At 41.3% G+C, this 17,115-nt stretch overlaps 1 long non-coding RNA gene across 1 annotated transcript; it reads right to left on the bottom strand.

Moving 5' to 3' along the window:
• Positions 1-2,576: 2,576 nt before the first annotated feature.
• On the bottom strand, positions 2,577-15,532 carry LOC131277368 (uncharacterized). The gene is made up of 4 exons (XR_009184552.1): positions 15,246-15,532; positions 12,156-12,187; positions 11,882-12,051; positions 2,577-2,637 (listed from the first exon to the last, which is right to left on the bottom strand). It is a non-coding gene; the product is annotated as an uncharacterized lncRNA (long non-coding RNA).
• Positions 15,533-17,115: the final 1,583 nt, after the last annotated feature.

Here is a 17,115-nt window from a genome sequence, read left to right as displayed (position 1 = left end):
GGAGCATACGAACACAGGAGAGGGTCAGGAGGTGGTGGAGAGTAAAATGATGAGAAAATCATATCAAAATATAATAAAGAGGGTTACCTGTTTAGAATGCTCGGAGGGGAGGGTCTGATGCAGGACGGGCTCCTGGGGAGTGCCTAAATGCTCATTCTGCCAGAGTGGGTGACACCATGGGGTAGAATCCCAAGTAGTGAGAGTGGGGGTGGACCCACATCCTGGGGAGGACTAATGCCACCAAATAGAGGGAACTGTATCCCTCGAGAGAAAGGGTGGCTCCCAGGGCATTGGGGCAGTTGAGCAAGTTAGGCCCTGAACACTATTCCATCTATTTCTGGAAGTGGCTCCTCAGGAAATGAAGGTTGGCTGTCACTGTGGGCACCAAGGTGGAAGGGAAAATGGACGTTAAATGTATGGAACCAAAGTAAAAGGGGGGCAAGAGAGTTTTTTGAGAGTACACAAGGATGGATATAAAACATGTAATATTACACCATAACATATAGGAGATGACAGACTGATAATGTAAACCATAATGTAAAACATAGGATAACTAAAAATGTAAAGAACTATGTATCCTAAAGTATGCACCATAATGTAAGCACAGATATTACCTTGTTAGAAAGCTAATATCTCAGACTCTGTACATCACCTTAAGTAAATATGATGTGAAAAGGGTGTAAGAGTATCGCTGTGGAAGGAAAAAGGTTTTGTGGTGGATGTATGGGAGTGCTGTATATTATATATATGCATTGCTGTGGTCTAAGACTCCTGTGAAGAAATGCTGAATAATTAGGGGGGGAAAAAAAAAAAAAGAGGATAGGATGTGGAATTTTTTCAAGTCAACATTCTTTATCTAAGTTCTTTATCTAACTTTATCCAAGTTCTTTATCTATCGTTTTAACCCATCGCTATATACCATTCCCTAGTAAGGGACCATGACATTATATTGGGCTTCAAATTTCGGGGAGTTCTGGACCACAGAGTGTTTCAACAATGGCAATGGAGGGATACTGGTATGGGATACCAATGACAGGTGATATATGGCTGACAGGGAGCTGTACAGAACATATGTCCAGGGGGCATGGTAATGATTGGATATACTCATAGTGGCAACAATTAAAAACCACAGCAGGGGGGGTACTGGGTTCCTGGCCAGTGGTGCTCTGTCACGGTCCCTAGGGGAGCAGCGACAGTCTCCCAGGTACAGCGGCGGGGACCTGGAGGGAGTGAGGGTTCAACAGTGAGCCCCTGATGCTAATGACTATGCTTGTGAGCTGATAAACCTAAAATAAGAACAAGGCCTAGAGCAACATTGTGCCTGGGAATTTCCTCCTGTCAGCCTTCATGTTACTCAAATGTGGCCAGTCTTGAAGCCAAACTCAGCATGTAAATGCAATGCCTTCCCTCCAGTGTGGGACATGACACCCGGGGACAAGCCTCCCTGGCAACGAGGGACCACTATCAAATACCAACTGATGATGCAACTGGAAAAGGACCTTATACGGAAGGTTCAATGCGGATCAACAGAATATCCATGTCTACATAAAATAACATGACTTTAAAATGCTGTTTGACCTAAAGTAAGGGGGAAATGGAAAGGAGAAATGAGTTTATATGGCTACGAGTTTCTAAAAAAGAGTCTGGAGGCTGGCAGAAGGATTGCCCTCATGCACAACTGAGCAGAGTCAGAGAGACAGATAAAGCAGATACAACCCCCAGATATTGGTTCCTTTGAAGGCTAAAGAGACCCATGAGAGTTATGGCCATGGCCGATGGGGTTAACTACCAGGGCAGATGGCCCCTCTTTGGAAATGGTGTTTATGTGTGATGAATCTGGACTCAGATGGGATCTCCCTTCATAAGACTTTCATGCTAATGTGCTGGAGGTGCAGTTAACGTTGGGATTTAAGATATATTTAGGGGATTTGAATCTCTGGACTGACAATGTGATAGCCAGGTCCTGAGCCTCCACAGACTCCAGCACCTACAATCTGATTTATTGGACTTACCACACTCAGCTAAGATGGAGTTGAAGAAGGACAATCACCACACCATGGAGCCTAGAGTGATTACAACTGAAAATGGGAGGATTGCATCCAGCATCCATGTGGAATTTGAGCCTCCTCTTGACATAGAGGTGCAATGGACACAACCAATCCAATGTCCACATAGAAGAGGTGGTATTGGATTCAGAAAAGTGGACATGGTGGACGATGGATATGGGGAAAGGCAGGAAGAGATGAGAGGTGGAGGTGTCTTTGGGACATGGAGCTGCCCTGGATGGTGCTTCAGAGGCAATCACCGGACATTGTAAATCCTCACAGGGCCCACTGGATGGAATGGAGGAGAGTATGGGCCATGATGTGGACCATTGACCATGAGGTGCAGAGGTGCCCAAAGATGTACTTACCAAATCCAATGGATGTGTCATGATGATGGGAACGAGTGTTGTTGGGGGGGGAGAGGGGGGGTGGGGGAGCGGGGTTGAATGGGACCTCACATATATATTTTTGATGTAATATTATTACAAAGTCAATAAAAATAAATTAAAAAAAAATCATCATCCCATATATCTCCATCCCAATTCTCTGAATTCCACTCTTTTCCAATCAAAGTCTTCAGTTTGAAGAAACCCTGCAGGATTGGGATTTTAGTTTCCTTTGTAACTCCATTACTCATACCATGAGAGTCTGAGTTTGGTTCTCAGATATTTCAAGCCTGTGGCACAGGAGACAAGATTTTCTTTCAGAGCACACATAGAAACTATTGTATCATCCACGTGGAGTTTAAGTTTCAAATCTGAAGCCTTTAACTCATCTCTTTCTTTTGTAACACTATCCAGACTATCTAGGAGGAGCCAGCGAACATCATTACACTGTTTGACTGCACAGAACTCTGTTAAGGTATTGAAAACACTCTCACCCAGATCCTTGCTTCTTATAAGTATGGAAGTAGGGGAATCCAGTGATGCTATCTGTGCATCTCGATTGCTAACTCACACCATAAATCATTAGCAGTCTCTTTGTTATTGGAAAGGGAATTGTCAGTTCCCTTGAGTCCAATTAAAGAGACTATTGCAAAACTCCCAAAACCATCTCAGACACCCCATGTAAAGACTCTGTTCCTCAAGAACCACTCCCAGGCATTCTTGGGACTTGGAGTTGTCCTGGGTGGTACCCCAGGGACAATTGCCAGATGTTGTATGTCCTCCCATGGCCCACTGGATGGAACATGGGAAAGTGTGGGCTGTGGTGTGGAACATGGGACATGGGGTGCAGCGATGCCCAGAGATGTACTCATCAGATGCAATGGATGTGACATGATGATGGGGAAGAGTGTTACTGAGGGGGGAGTGGTGAGGTGGGGGTGGTGGGGGCGAATGGGGACCTCATATATATATATATTTTTAATGTAATATCTTTTTTAAAAATGAATAAATTGAGTAGAAATTGGGAAAAAAAACCACTCCCTGTACAAAGCTGTATGTCAGTGTTCTCTAGGGAACTAGAATCAACAAGAAATTATGTCAATAGTATGTGATTCAATAAGAATCTCTCACACAGCCATGGGGATGCACAAGTCCAGGTTCCACAGGCAGGCTGCAACCAGGGGCTGCAATGAAAGTCCAGTAAAGGTTCTTGACAAATTCTGGGACATATTGGCTGTACAAAGATGGGCTGGGCAATTCTCTTTCAATGCCAGAATCACTTCCCCCATATATATATTTATATATATTTACATATATTTATATATATGTAATATATATATATATTTACAAAACAATCATGCTGATATGCAGAATTCCCATACTACAAGCCTTCAACAACCACACCATTGTGGAACATTCATTTGTTACAGATTATGAGATTTATCATCAGACTATTACCACTAAATATGGTCCATAGCATACATTTAGTATATCTCTTCTGTACTCCCCTAGCCTTAACACGTACATTTTGATATTGATGTAAGAATGTTACAATCATGGTTGTTAATAACTTTTAATTGGGTTTTTGCTTTCTTAATGTTGGGTGGCATTTAACTGATTGGGTTAAGCATCACTCACTGCTGATGGCAATGCCCCTGACTGATGTAATTATAACCAGCTATCCATGATTTACCACTGCAGTAGAGTCAATGGTGACTAAAAGTTCATAAATGCCCTTGTATTACAGTTAGCCCAGTGCTTGCTTGACCAAACAACTGGGCACAATTACATGGCTGAGTTGACACATTAGCCTAACTGTCACAGATCTGTAGTGAGTTCAGCTTGTGAAACAGTAAAGAAAAAGGCATGTAGTATCAGTAATGGTCAGTAAAATTCATAAGGACTGTAAGGTCTCAGACCCATATCTTCCAGAATGGACCTGGTTTGGTGAGGAAGAACACTTGCAGGGAAGGTACATAATTAGTGCTTGTGAACTCTATGCCTATTTTCAATCCAGGCTGCTCAGACAGGATTGAAGACCTTAGCCAGGGAAAAAGCTGGGGGCTTCCAGACTTCATCCATTGAACCAAAAAGCCCTGGTGCAGTGGGTCACTATCTCTGTTGATGAACATCAACTGATCACCCCGGGTTGCTCAGTGGAAGGTGAAGCTAATCATTTGAGGAGCTGCTGTGTAGCAGTTGGTCTGGGATGTCCAGGGTTCTGCACCAGCTTGGGGAGCCAAATAGACCACCAGTCACTCAGGGATGTCCCTTGACTGTCAGAGAGGCTCGCCAAAGTAGGTGACAGATAATGTAAAAATGCTGTGGGAAGAGGGCTACAAGTCTAGACTTCATCTAGACCTTTGGGGGGGGTTCATGTGAGGGAAATGACATAATTGTTAGGGTTTGAAATGTAGAGTCAGGAAATTGTGTCAGCATTGGGGCCATTCTTGTGGCTCATGAACATCCTTTGGGCATTGATTCTCTCCCTCAACAGCTTTGAGAAAGCAGCATTTTTAAGGATGGTCTCAACGGTGAAAGCAGGAAAGTAATTAGGAAACATTCTGAGATGATTGAAAACAAAACCACCACATACAAAAACTTACAGGATGTAGCAAACGCAGTACTGAGGGGGGAATTTATAACCCTAAATGCTTAAACTACAAAAGAAAAAAGACCAAAAGTCAAACACCAAACTGCACATCAGGAAGAACTAACAAAACAACAGCACAAACTAAATCCAACACAAGCAGAAAGAAATCACAAAGATTGGAGAGTTTAAAAACCAAAAATGAAGGGGGAAAAAAAAACAATATCATCTAAATTAATGCAGAAAAAGCATGTGACAAAATCCAGCATCATTTCTTCCTAAAATCACTTAGAAAAATAAGAATAAAAGGAAACTTCACCAACATTATAAAGGGCATACTTGAAAAACACCACTGCAAACACCTTATCACTGGTGAAAGATTGAAAACTTTCCAAGATCTGGAATGAGACAAGGATGCCCAATGTCACCGATGTAATTCAACATTGTACTGGATGTTGTAGGCAGAGCCAAGTAAGCAAGAAAAAGAAATTAAAGACATCCAATTAGGAAAAGAAGTAAAACTTTCTACTTGCAAATGACATGATCTTATATATAGAAAGTCCTGTAAATTATACAACAAAGTTATTCAAGCTAACAATTCCAGCAAAGTGCTGTTTGTTGAGATAAACATGAGCAAATCAGTAGTATTTATGTATAATTTCAGGAAGAAATGAAAAAAAAAGAGTCCATTTCCAACTATCAGAATAAATTTAATTGAGGATGTAAAGGAATTATGCATGGGAAACTTCAAAATTATGAATACAAAAAGAATTTTTAAGAGAATGGAAGGATATTCCCTGCTCATGGATTGGAAGGTTAAATATACCAAGATATATGAATTACCGATGCTATGCAGTCCCAATGAAAATTGCAATAAACAACTTTGTAGAAATGGAAAAGACAAGTCAACACATTTATTTGGAAGGACATACAGTTCCAAAAAGCCAAAACCATCATGAAAAACAAACTCAGAGGACACACACTTCTTCACTTTAAAACATATTACAAAGCTACAGTGGCCTAAACAACATGGTCCTGGGACAAGTAGATACATAGACCAATTGAACTGAATGGACCCTCAAAATTATTCAGAAATAGACTCTCATAACTATGGCCAATTGATTTTTGACAAGGCTGCCAAGTCCATCCAAAATAGTCTCTTCAATAAATGATGCTAAGAGAACTGGATATCCATATGTAAAACAATGACAGAGGACCCTGATCTCATCTCATATACAAAAAATTAACTGAAAATGTATAAAGATCTAAAAGAACTAGTAAGATAAGATTTCTAGAAGAAAACATAGGAAATGATCTTCAGCACCTCATGTTGGGCAATGGTTTCTTAGACTTTACACCCAAAGCACAAGCAACAAAGGAAAAATTGATAAGACCTCATCTAAATTAAAAAGTTTTCCACCTAAAATAATTTTATCATGAAAATGAAAAGACAAGTCATTCCATGGGAGAAAACAATTGGAAACTATATATTCAATTAGGGTTTAATACCTAGACTATACAAAGAAATCCTCAAACTCAACAATACAATGAAAGAAAACCCAATTAAATATGGGGAAAAGACTTGTGTCTCCAAAGAGTATACACAAATGAACAGAAAGCACATGAAAAGATGCTTACCTTCATTAGCTATTATGGACATGCAACTCAAAACCAAACTGAAATACCATGTCACACTCACTATAATGGTGTTATTAAGAAACAGAAAATAAAAAATATTGGAGAGGATGTTGAGATATAGAAACACCCATTCAATGCTGATGGCCAAGTAAAATGGCCACACAGCAGCAGTTGGACCTTGCAATATGGAGAATACATTCCCTTTGAAAATTCTGTGATGACCGGTTGCCATGGTTATCTCATGATGCACGTAAGGCTCATGGTCCTAACTGTCACTCTATGCCCAGAGAGATTTGGAGTTGGTAGCAGGTGGAAAAGCTCCCAGCTTAGTTTCCACAGAACATAGAGATGGGAAATCTCAATTGCTGCTTGAGAGGTATGATCATATTGGCCGACATGATTAATTCAATCCCCAAAAAATTGGCAGGAAATTTTTCCACAAAATATGATTCACTTTTCTTCTGGTTTCTCCTCTCCAATTTGTCCTAAAGAGTTTTAGATGTGATTTATACTTTTCTCTTAATTCTTATTTTATATTTTAGATCCATCTATCAAGCTGGTTGCCTTAAAATGAGTCTCCCTTTAGAAAACTTTAGCATTTCTTATAAAGTTCTTTACCATTCACTCTCTTCCTCAAGACCATGTCTGTGTTAATGTTATTTTACTCAGCAGAGATGTAGTAAAATAATTACTGCAGAATATGGAGTGAATCTGGATTGGTAGGGACCAGAAAGGATGCATTTCATATGATGAGGTGTACTAAAGATGTTTTTAACACCTTTTTCAACCTCTATTCATCATTAAATGTATATATAACTCAGTATACTTGGGGTATGTTAGTACCATTCATATAACTAGTTTTCCAAACCTAGCTATAAGAACTTGAGTTTCCAAATGTCAGTTTATAAACCAATATACATATTTCCTTTAATCCTTGGGGGTTATCCAAAATTTTCATTTTAAGAAGTTACCTACTGATTTTCTCACTGCCCTGTATGCTCTTCAATAGTAAGTATGGGGAAAATAGAATAATTTTTTTCCATTGTGTTTTACATTACAAAATAAGCTTCTTTAGATGTTGACCATAATAACACATATTAGACTTGTTAGTGGTTTCATGGTTTAGGAAGCTAGACCATAAGTAAGACAAATGTTGAACTTAAATGGAGTGATTCCCTTCACTATCCTTTCTCACTAATGGATTGCCTATCTTTACCTAAAAGGGCATATGATTTTGCCAGATTTCATGGTGGGATTTCTGTGGGATAATAGCAGAGGGTGCAGGTAATTGAGTGCAACCTGAGGGAGGGAGAAGAAGGGACATCCCTTAGTACATGAGCAATTGGGGCCCAAAGAAAGGAGGCTAGAGGTGCTGAGGAAAGTCCTGGGTGGGGATAGCTATGGATGGGACTCTCTCCTCTGCCACTGCTTGTTCAGACTTGAGTGCAAGGAGAGCACATTCTCTGCAGAGCTCTCATGTGGCAGCTCTTTGTGAAAAGGTGGGTTCTGAGCCAGGATGGGAATCAAGCACACCCCTGATCACTAGGAGAGATTACATGCCCCCAGGAAGGCTCACATGAGGCAGCTGACAGTGGGAGTATTTGGGGCACGATGTTCACAAGTTTTGTTCCCTGGTCCTTCAGAGGAACTCTATGAGGGGAAACCTGAGTTATGGTTTGGGTCAGAGAACTCACTTATGCAGAAGGCAGGGTGAGGGTTTGAACCACTCTCTCTCCTGTAATAAAGTAGTTGGCAGGCCTTTCTCCACAGCTCCTGGGAGGTAACTTGTAAACCCAGAATCTGCTGAGTGGGGGCACTGACTACATTTCCTGACTAGAATCATTCACTCAGCAGTGTTGTTGACCACACAGGGTTGATGTGGGATCTCAGAACAGAGCACGTGTTCTCTGTGAGCTGTAAAGGATCACCCCACTGAGGGCTGAAAGTCAGTGTCCATCCCCCTTGTCCTAGAACCATCAGGCACCCACTCTGGAGGGAAGTACTAGCAAGTTTCTTGAAATTCCTCCCAACATTTAATAAGTGAACTCTTCTGGGGCTTTTATGATATATTGGGCATTTTTCTTAAGGATTTCCTTACATTTGCTTATTTTTAGTCTCATAATACATACTAATAAGCAGGTCTGGCTAAAATCTTCAAAAGACAGCATGGAAAACTGGACACATAAAGAGTTTACATAATGTTCCCTGTTTTGGGTGGCCTCTGAATGAGATTTGAATACAGTTGACCAGACCTTGGCACCCATGCTTTTGGTCACTGTGCTCTGCTGCCTTCCTATGCTGTGTCATCTATATAAAGTACCCTACATCTGTCTTTTGGGTGTCTAAACTGAACCCCAAACTACAACTTTTTTTGAAACCCACCTTTTACTCAAGTGGGACACCTGTGTAGACTGTAAATAAGGGATCATAGTGTGAACTGTAAATAAATTAATAATGATTTCCTACATTCATCTGTTGGTAAGATGTCACCTGAGAGTTCTGTTGTGAATGCCTTTCCCAGTTCTTGTCTCAAGCATGAAAAAAGAAAATTTGCTACCCAGTCCAAAAAATCTACTATCTGACAATCCCATTCAGTTGGGAACCTCAAAATCAGCATCTGGTGAAAGAAAAGGAAGTGTCCTCAAACATTCCCTAGAAAGTATTCCACAGACAGTACAGTAGAAATGCAATTATTTTATTGCATCAGTAATGTTGACTGTAGATACTAAGTATTCCATATTGAGAAAAACCTTTAAAAAGGTTAAGCCATGATAGTTTTCTTAATTCACATGTGAAATTTTGCTTTTAGTAATGAGTCAGTAGTGCCACAACCACGTAATTAAAAATGTAGTTACAACTAAAGTTGGTTCACATTTACTGGTAGATTGTATTTTAAGTTAATGTTTGGTCAGTCTATATCTGAACATTAGTAGGAAGAGTTATCTTCTGAAAAAGTGCTGTGAGATTATTAAAAATCTGATATATTTTTAAGAGAAGTTTTAGATTCACATAAAAAACTGTGGAGAATACAAACAATTCCCACATATTCCCCTGCCACCCTCCCAGTCTAGAGCCAGCAGTTTCCCCTGTTAATAACTCTCATCACTGTGGTATGAACAATTGAAGGGACAGTATTGATACAGTGTTTTGGAGGCTCGCTCTTCCTAATCCTCAGCTTTGTGCATTTTGACAAAGGCATATTGTGATGTACCTACCATGACAGAACATCAGTGGTTGAATTGTGTCCCTCCAAATTACATGGAGAAAACCTTGGTACCTGTGAGTGTGACCACTTTTGGAAATAAGATGTTTGCAGATGTGATTAAGATGAGGTCTACTGAATCAGGGTGAACTGCAATATAATACAACTTGTGCACTTACAAGAAGGGAAGAGACAGAGAGGAGAAGGCTGTGTGAAGATGGACCAACACTGGAGAAGCAGGCCAGGTGAAGATGAGGAAGAGATTAGAGTCATGCTGCCAGGAGCCAGGACACCTGGAGCCACCAGAAGCTGGAAGAGTCAAGGAATGGTTCCTAGCAAGGATCTTCAGAGAGAGACACAGAGTATGGTGCTGTGGACACATTAATGCTGGACTTTTTGTCCTTAGAATTGTGAAGGTTTAAGTTTGTGTTCTCAAACCACCCAGTCTGTGGCAATGTATTATAGAAGTGCTAAGAAACTAAACACATATAGTGCTGGGAAGTAAGGTGCTGCTGTAACAGATACATGTGGAAGGCTCACAGAGGCTTCTAGGCAAAATATAACTTCTGAGCAGTCATGGGTGAAATTAGCCCAGATATTTCCAGCCTACCTATAGCCATGACACTGCATTGAAGCTTCAGACTCCAGAAAGCACAAATGGACCTCATCAATGTGCCTGTCTGGATTGCTAAAGATGTGATACAAAAACCTACTGAAATTGTTGTATTCCACAATTTGGGACAGTAGGGTTTTCATACAAAATAGCAGCAAAAATAATGCATTAATAAGAAATTTAAAATGTATGCAGGACTGTATATTGAAATCTGATTGACCTACCCTCCATTTTCTTTAGCCCTCTAGGTTCTGTGTCTCAAGTAACAACAGTTAAGTTTTTGCACGTCCTTTTGGATTGAGTAATTGAGTATTCATATAAAATTGACACTGTACCACAGTTTTCTAAGGGCTTTACCTATATGTACTCATGGTCTTTTTTCCCTTTACTTTTAAGGAAATTTTAGATTACATGAAAGTTAAAGCAAAATTAGGTGGGATTCCCATATACCCCACCTCCACCCCCTCACACTTTACCCATTAAAAACATCTTTCATTAATGTGGGATATTTTTTATAAATCTTGAAGCACTGCTACTAACCATGGTCCATAGTTTCCAAGGTAAGGCCCACTGACGGGTTGCCAATTTCCTGGGGATATCTGCCCTGGCTAGAATGTCCAGATGTCTTTAGAGCCCTCAGGAATACTCCTGCCTGAGGCATTATTTACTGTGGCAGCCACAGAGATCCTCCTATGACCTGCCTAAACTTTCCTCTGGAATGACTTCCTGACTCATATTGAAGTATCCTAGCCATAATCTCATTTGTATTTAATATTCCCTCTCTTGGTCAAGGTCTTTTTACAAATGTATCTCTAGTTGGCAATTGGTAACAATCCCTCAGTGCCAAGGGGGCCCATCCTTGGGAGTAATGTCCCATGCTGGGGAGAAAGCAGACTTCTATGCTGAGTTTGGCTTAGAGAGAGGCCACATTTGAGCAACATACACATTTTCAGAAGGTAACTCTTAGGCAGTATATATCACTAGGCTAAGTTTCAATTTTACAAGAATGAAGTTCATAACTACCAGCATTAATATCAAGGGCCTGGCATATTGGTCTGTCCTCTTTTAGCTAGGTTCTGATGATGTATTGATATTCTTGCCACTGTATTAGAAAATGTAGCAGGGCTCCAAGAATGGGAATTGAAAGTTTTGTTGGTTATTGTATGGGTTCCATCTACTGAGATAACACCCCATGACCATATGCACACATTCATAATCCCTAGAGGCATGCCTGAGGTGCATCCTTCCCCATGCATCTGTCCCTCACTGTCACCCTGCACCAGTAGACCTCCCCTGCCATAGCTGTAACTTTTGTGTAGTTCAAAACCTCCCCATAAAGAAAGTCAAAAGTTTTTTGCATTGTGACTTTCATCACCTTAATATCTGTTATTTTTTATGTATACTTACAATTTCATCTGTATCTTCCCCCAACGTCTTATTTTTTTTCACTTTATCTTCAAAGAAGCTTTAGGTTACAGAAATGTCACATCAAAAATATAGGGAATGAGCAGATGTGGCTTAAATGTTTGAATGCCTGCTCTCCACATGGGAGGTCCCAGTATGATTCCCAGTGCCTCCTAAAAACAAAGACAAACAAAAAATGAAAAAAGCAAACACACACACAAAAACAACTCAAAGGAACTGATGTGGCTCAGTGGTTGACTACTGGCTTCCCACTTACAAAGTCTGGGTTTCACTCCCTGGTCCTGGTACCTAAAAAAAGAGAGAAGAAAATAGAAGAATATATAGGTGATTCCCATATACTGCACCCCTTCCCATCTCATATTTATTCCTATTAGCAATATCATACATGAGTAGGGTTCATCTGCTACAATTGAAAAAAAAAACCGAAGCATTGCTACAAACAATGGTCAATGGTTTATGTTATGGTTTACACTTTGCATCATACTTTTATACGTTTTCACACAATGTACAATCATCTGTATCCATCATTGCAAAATCACACAGAACAGTTCCAATGCCCTCAAAATGCCCTATGATCCATCTATTCTTCCCACCTTCTTCCCTCAGAACCTATGTTAGCCACTAAGTTTCAATTTTCCAAGAATAAGGTTCATAGTCTTATGCATTAATAATGAGGCTTTGACATACTGGTCTGCTTTTATTTGGCACTGCCCATGTACTCTAGAGATTCTTGCCCCTCTCTTTGAGTATACAGCAGGATTCCTAGGATGGAATTTTAATATTTTCTCATTGTTTGTGGGTCTCCATCCACTGATATAACACCTTATGACAAGATGAACACATTCATATTCCTTTGAAGCACACCCCAGGGGCATCCTTTTCTATATGCCCCCCTAGCACCGGTACACTGCACCAGTGACCTACCTGCTGTATTTGCCAAAAAAACATTCCCATCCTTGTAGTCCCAACACAAACGAACAAATCCCAAGTACACTTGTTCCTTCCTCCAAGACTTCCACAATTCCATACAGTCCAAATTAAATACCTCCACCATGCTCACCCTTCCATTCCAGTTCCATCAACCCACTCATATCCCTGCATCACCATCACCCCATCCTCTGCCAAACCACCCCTTTCTGCCTTATCATAGGCTCTGCCCATATTGAGCTTGGTTCACCACACTCAACTCCCTTTCTGTCTCCTTCAATCTATCTTCCAGACTCTCTGTGAGTCTCCTAAATAAACTTAGGTCATATCAGTGAGGTCAAGAAGTATTTGGGGAAATGGACTTTGGCCCAGTGGTTAGGGCGTCCGTCTACCATATGGGAGGTCCGCGGTTCAAACCCCGGGCCTCCTTGACCATGTGGAGCTGGCCATGCACAGCGCTGATGCGCGCAAGGAGTGCCGTGTCACGCAAGGGTGTCCCCCCCTGGGGGAGCCCCACGCGCAAGGAGTGCACCCATAAGGAGAGCCGCCCAGCGTGAAAAGAAAGAGCAGCCTGCCCAGGAATGGCACCGCCCACACTTCCCAAGCTGCTGACGACAACAGAAGCGGACAAAGAAACAAGTTGCAGCAAATAGACACCAAGAACAGACAACCAGGGGAGGGGGGGAAATTAAATAAATAAATCTTAAAAAAAAAAAAAAAAGAAGTATTTGCCTTTAGTGACTGGCTTACTTCACTCAACATAAGGTCAAGATTCATCTATGTTGTCACATATATCAACATGCCATTCCTTCCTACAGTTGAGTAATATTCCATTGTATATATAAACCATATTTGCTTATCCATTCATTTGTTGCTGGTCACAATTCTTATGCATATATACCCAGTAGTGGGATTGCACAATCATATGGCAATTCTATAATAACCCTTTTGAGCACTGCCAAATCATCCTCCAAAATGGCTGCACCATTCCACTTTCCCAGCAGCAGTTGAAGAGGCTTAGTCTTTAAGGAAATGGAGATTCCATTTTTAATAAGTAGGGTGGCTAATATTTTAGAAAGAAACAAAACTAGAAAATAACAAATAGAGATGTGGATATGAGTAAACTGGAGTCCCCATATATTGGTGATAGGAATCTAAAATAAAGCAGCCAATTCAGGAAATAGTTTGACATTCCCTCAAAAAGCTAAATCTAGGACTACTATATGACAGCTACCTATTAGGTTTATACATTAAAGAATTAAAAACAGAGGCTGAAAGAGGTACTCAAAACCAATATTTATTGCAGCATTATTTGCAATACCCAAAAGCTGGAAACCACCTAAGTGTGCTCATATAGAGGAATGAGTTTTTTAAAAGTGGCATATCCATACAATGGAATATAATTGAGCCATAAAAAGTATTGAAGTTCTGATACATACTACTATATGCATGACCCTTAAAAATGTACTGAATAAGGCAGACACAAAAGTAAAACAGTTGGTGATTGCAATTATTTGAAAGCTAAGAAAAAGTAAATTCACAGAAACTGATAGGAGATTAGAGTTTATTACTAGGGACTAGCAGAAAGTAGAATGGGCTTAATAGCTAATAATTACAGAGTTTCTGTTTCAGGTAATGAGAAAGTTTTGGAATTGAATGTTTGGTGACAGTTACAAAACACTGTAAATGTAATTGATTCAAGTAAATTGTACATGCTGTAAAAATGGGTAAACTGGCAAATTTTCTATTACATAGCTATCTCATTGAAATTTTTAAAAAATCCTCTAGAATGGATGGGATATTAAAAGTCAACAAGGCTGTGAGGCTGAAGCAGTATTTCTTAAAGTCAGTGTGATACTGACGATTTCCTTGGACTTCAGAATAGGTTGGATGTATATCATCATACTGTATAGTTCAGTAGAACTTATACATGAACTATTTCACATTGACTTAGATTGTCTTCAGCTACAAAGCCAAGGATTCTATTCTGATTACATTCCACTCTCTCCTTTGTCTCTCTCTCCTACATGAAGGGTTTCTGGGTAGCTCCACCATCCTTGTTTGCACATTGTAGCCTCTTGTCTGGGCAAAGCAAAGTGCCCTGAGTAATGCAGGAGCTGCACCCCAGTGTACTGACCATTACTCTGTGTCCCCCTAGCTCCCATGGAAGACCTAGTAGAGGAGCCTTCTAGTGACAGGGTGGTTGAGGAGGTCCCATCTAATGTTGAGGTGAAGTCATCTGTTTTTGTCTAAGATAGAAATGTTCCTTTCTCAGATTTGTCCTTTTTAAAATTTGAGTACAGCACTTATTATATGATGGTATGAATTATAAATATTTTTAAAGATTAGACTACAGCATAATTATATTTTTTCTTCTCCTCCCCCAGCCCCAGCCCCACCTCCATCCTACTGTTCTTACTGTCTGTGCCCATTCACTGTATGACCTTCTGCATTTTTGTCTTGTCTTCTCATCTTTCTCCTCTAGGATTCACTAGGACTCAGTCCTGGGGACCTCTGATGTGGAGAGAGGTACCCTTTCTCATGTGCCACATCAGTTCCTGGTCTCTGCTGCCCTTCACTTTGACTTTCCCCTTTGTTTCTCTTTTGTTGCATCATCATCTTACTGTGTGACTCACCTAAGCAGGCACTGGCTCACCATAGAGGCACTCAGCTCACCATGTGAGCACTAGCTCACTGCATAGGTACTCACACAGGCACTTGGCTTAACACATGGGCACTTGGCTTACTGTGTGGGCACTGCATCCCTTTATGGGCACTGGCTCAGCACATGGGCATTCACATGGACAATCGGCTCAGCACATGGGCACACAGCTCACCATGAGGGCACTTGGCTCACTACATAGGCACTGGCTCACCATACAGGCTCACTTTCTCTTTTTTACCAGGAGGCCCCAGTGATCAAACCCAGGTTCTCCTATATGGTAGGTGGAAGCCTTATCACTTGAACCACATCTGCTTCCCTGAACTACAGATATTAGCTGTCCGATCCAGTGGGGGCGGATTCCAGGGGCCTGTGGGAAGAAGTGGGGGCAGGGAATGAGAAGAATGGAGGCAAGACAGGATTCTGATCAAGCCTCATTTCTTGGGGGTAGAACATGGGAATATATACTGAGGGAAGGGAATGTGTCCATGGGTGATAGGTTGGTCTTGTGGGTGGCAGGCATCCAAGGAGGGAATTGGCTGAAAATTTGTGCCAAGTCTGCAGATTTTTGCACCTTGCACCTGCGTGCTGCTGTGGTTACCAGAGTTGTGGTGGGAAGGGGAGAACAAAGAAACAAGGAGGAAGAAGAAGGAGGAAATGGCGGGGCAGGGCTGAGGTACTTGTGAAATCCGCCCATGTTGTTGGAGGATGTAAATAGATTTCACAGTGGGTGGCTCCCCACAGGTCCCCCTTCTCTGTTTAATATGTTAGGAACTGAAGTGAAGAACAGCTGGTGATGGCTCATGTTAGGGCAGGGCTTATGCTCAGTGGTGATGTGCAGCTGCAAGGTGCTCCCGTACTGAGGGGGCTGTGCCTGTCTTAGGTTGGGGCTGCACCTGTTAAGTGATCAGTCTTACCTGTCATTGGGAATCATGGCAGCAAAAGGCCACATCTGTCTTAGGTTGACTGATGGGTCAGCCCAGTTGCCCGTCGTTGGCTAACCAGACCAGCGCCTCAGTGATAAATGACTTGCAAATATAACAAGCTATAACAAGGAGCTCTACACCACACATGACATGCATGATGTACTGAGATTAGTGGGTGAGGCCACACCCACCCTGGTCTTGTTTGGCTAGGGCACCTGCTGCTCATTTGAACCACTAAACTCCTCACTGAAGCTGTTTTCCTTACTGAAGCTGTTCAGCGATATTAATTAAACAAAGAAGGGTTAGCTGCAATAGGGGCAGTTGTGACCATGGGCAGGGAGGACAGGCAAGGAAACGCCATTAGGGTACAGGTTGGTGATGAGGCAACATAAGAGATTTGCATTTTCAAAGGTTGGTTGTTTGTTCTTCGGTCTGGATAGGCTGGTATTGACGAACAGCAGCAAGATACATCACATAGGCAGAAATTTGCTTCATCCTTTCTTGGAGGAATTTAAGGAGGCAAGGTGCAAATGCACAGATTAAAAGGAGAGTGATTAGGGGGCTGAGGAGGGGACCTAGCCACATTACGAAGGGGGAGGTGAGCCAGGCAGATAAGGAGAGGTTGATTGGGAGGGCAGTATTCCTTCCCCCAATTCTCACAATTTCTTAGCATTTTCCTCAACAATACCAGATTCATTTAT

The sequence above is a fragment of the Dasypus novemcinctus genome (assembly GCF_030445035.2).
Source record: "Dasypus novemcinctus isolate mDasNov1 chromosome 11 unlocalized genomic scaffold, mDasNov1.1.hap2 SUPER_11_unloc_1, whole genome shotgun sequence".
NCBI classification, from domain to species: domain Eukaryota; kingdom Metazoa; phylum Chordata; class Mammalia; order Cingulata; family Dasypodidae; genus Dasypus; species Dasypus novemcinctus.
This window is presented reverse-complemented; position numbering and strand designations above follow the sequence as displayed.